Source organism: Armigeres subalbatus, unplaced genomic scaffold, assembly GCF_024139115.2.
Source record: "Armigeres subalbatus isolate Guangzhou_Male unplaced genomic scaffold, GZ_Asu_2 Contig223, whole genome shotgun sequence".
Lineage (NCBI taxonomy): Eukaryota > Metazoa > Arthropoda > Insecta > Diptera > Culicidae > Armigeres > Armigeres subalbatus.
In genome coordinates this window covers 308,982-312,400 of record NW_026942958.1, presented here as the reverse complement: position 1 = coordinate 312,400, position 3,419 = coordinate 308,982, and the positions used below count along the sequence as shown (strand labels likewise).

At 42.2% G+C, this 3,419-nt stretch overlaps 1 pseudogene; it reads left to right on the top strand.

Moving 5' to 3' along the window:
• The first annotated feature begins 462 nt into the window (after nucleotides 1-462).
• On the top strand, nucleotides 463-1,380 carry LOC134203769 (uncharacterized; annotated as a pseudogene).
• The last annotated feature ends 2,039 nt before the right edge of the window (nucleotides 1,381-3,419 follow it).

The window sequence follows — 3,419 nt, the reverse complement described above, 5'->3', positions numbered from 1 at the left end:
GTGCAGTCGAAAGCAGAAACCCATGTTAAATCTATCTCCGGTAATCGCGGTCGACAGGGCAGGCAGAAGTTAGTCGGACTCAGTTCTGCAGAACTTACTTAGATGATTGGACGCAATGCGAGGTAGAAGCGCGCGCGCGATTGTATCAACTTCGAAAGTGTCGTCTTTGTCGATTTCGTGTTGGGCATCTGAAGTCGAAATCAAATTAAGGTTTTGTGTATAATTAACTACGGAAGAAAATTCTTCGATTGATTGGGCTAATTAATGGTGAATTCAAGTGCGATTGATGAATTTTAGTGTTCTGGGTGTGGTAAAAATGTCGAGAGTGTATCCCCACCTCGCCCAGTGATTCTGGATATCAGCAACAATCAGTTGACAGCCCTCAAGCAGCTTCCGACAGGTGAGTGCTGAAGACATGAAGCGCTCCGAGAATAGATTAAAGTTGGATCGTAGAAAGTCTTGATGGTGGTGCCAGCTGAATCGTATCCGCAACTCAACAGCAACCTCATCACGGTCCACCATGGACCGGACTTTACTCTTCAATGTCCTCACAGACTACATCTCCTTCGTCACCATCTACTGTATCAGTCGCCTTCTGTTGCTGACTCGACTCACGGTGTTCGAAGTTGATCCTCTGAATATCCCTCGCAGGTGACATCATGACATCTTCCGTAAACACTTCCTGTGATCTGCAAGAAGCGGAAACTCGACGCTGACTATGATTAGAGTTCGATCAATCATCGCTCAGTTACGACAGACAAGCGTCCATTACGATGGTAACGGATTGGCTGCTCCTTAGAATATCACCCTCAGTAACTATGCTGCACTTCCGGGTATTCTACTCTTGAAGAAATCACCAATCTCCTCGAATGATGCACAATCACTGCGTCATATTCGGACCCCTCCATTAGCATTTACTACCAAAATGACACACCTGCAGTGTAACAGCGCTTCCTCAATATCAGTCACCTCGTCACCAAACAAACCAGATGAACCCATCTACCCAACTATTAGTGTTACCAAACGCCAACCCCATCCTCTGTGATAACAACCAGCAGTTCATCCCCACCTCATCCTCCTGTTCACTGCCAGTCACTCACCCTAATGAGAAACGCACCAAACAGTCTCAGGTGGTGCGGAACCACCTTCCGGGCAGAAACCCTTGAAAGTCCCCTCTAATCCAGATTGAGCGGCACGTCCGCGAATCCATCAGCTTCGAGGAACTGCAAACCCAACAGGTGATAATGACGCATACTGGGGAACACTGGCAGACAGAGCCTAAATGAGGCATTCCGCTTCTGGAAAATCGTACCAACTCTGCCCAGTGATAAGCTGAGCAAGATCAGACAGCGAAGTTGGCTTCCAGGTGAGTTTCCTTAAGCGGGGTATACTTGGTTTTTATCGTCAGGTATTAGCATTTTGCTAATTTTGGCCGTGATATAGAGAAGGAGAACTCTGTTCATGAAACGTAATTTTTTATTTTTGACATTTATCCACAATAAATTAAATTGATGATTCCTGAATGTCAGCAGATTGTGAATACAGTTGGATTTTTCATCATTTTAAAGTAGATTCTTGAATTGTTGCTGGAGATATCGAGTTGATTCTCGGTCCGATCTAAGGAGTTTCTGTGGCGAAACATTCTCGACTTCCTGGGCATAGTATCAAGGTTGAAAAGCAGGCCAATTTCTAGTTTAGTTGTCTAGTTGTTTGAAGACAAAGTATAGCAAAATATTTGGGTTTTCACAAGTAACACAGATGAAATACAACGTTTTTTTGCACAATACCTGAATAAATTCTTATGGTGTTGAATTAAAGAGACCATTGGTGAATTGCAAATGGGTATTAATTTCGCAAAAAAGTCTTTAATGCTAGGATATTTTTCTCAATTATGTATGCATATTTCTTGAGGAATAGTAGTATCCTTCACGAATTGTCTGAGTGGCCATCCGATAAAAATGTATGACCAATGGCATAGAACGGACACTCTTCTTTGGCTCTCGCTTCTACTCATTGGAAATACATTTTCTTTATTTATGTTTATCATTCGGTGGGTTGGGGACTTACACATCAACCAGCAGCTCGCCGATAGATCTTAAATATCTGGAAACTCCATTTTACCATACTTTAAATGGATGGGGAGGCACCATTCGCTACGAAGTAGTTTAACAGAATATCAATGTCAGATACGCAACTAAGATGGAACGTGACTTCAGGATGTAGAACCTCGACCGGTGGTAGTTGCCGTTTAATCTAGCTATGAAAGCTCAACTCAAGGCTGAGGTTGTAAATAATCAGCAGCACTGGATGAAGGTGATCTTTTTTATATCATTTTTATTTTCTTCCTGCTTTGAAATCAACCTCCACATTCCCGGAGAAGAAAAGTAAACAACAGAACTCCACATCCCACAGCGCCGCGAAGATGAAAATTTACCACAGCAAAATGTCACATTCACCCAGCAAATTGAAAAAAATCACCACGCGTTTAAATGGGCCACTCCAGTCATACGGTAAGGCGCGAACTGAGCGGCATGTCAGAGCGACTTGTGGTGATGAATGTGAATCGTCGGTGCTGGAAATGATTTTCGGCTGCCTTAGTAGCACTCACCACGGCGGCGATGAAGGCGACAGCAGAATATACTGAGATCCATGTTTTCACTGCGGCTGCTGAAATATTTCTACCCTGCTCAAGGCACAACGACAGTGAAACGCTCTTGCCGTTTCTATATAACAAATATTCAAAACTGTGAGGGTTCTAAGTCAGTTATCATTTCTGCACTCGCACCTTAGGCTAACACGATAATACTTCTAGCCAGGGAAGTCGTAATTTCCGAAAATTGCCTGACCAGCGCAGAATCAAACCCAGCCACCCTCAGCATGGTCTTGCTTTGTAGCCGCGTGTCTTACCATACGGCTGAGGGGACCCATTCAGAGAACCATCGATGTAGACATAATCGAACCACAACTGACTGTACATTATGCAATCAAAAGCAATCAGGCTTTTATCAACAGCAAATGAACCATTTGTTTGAAAAACTGCATTTAACATTTCAGCCAAAATAGAGGTTTTATATTTTCTGAATCCTTGTCCAAAAATACGCATTCTGCCAAAAACACGAAAAAAATTGGTCAAAAAATGTATGAATTTTATTTGTGCAACTACTTATGCAGATCAATTACTAGTTACTTGCAGTTTTAGAACTGAAAGTGTTCAGGGTAGTATTGCCTAAAACTATTGATCTGTATCAGAAATGGATCAGGTATGTTAATTCGTTTAAAACAGTTTTATATTTCTCAAATTATGTAAAATGTAGTTACATTTCCAAACAAATGGAGTCATGTAATACACAGCCAGATGGCATAACGTGTTAAAGTAGGTCCCTTGCCTACGTCAGAATACAATCCACACCTTTTGAATA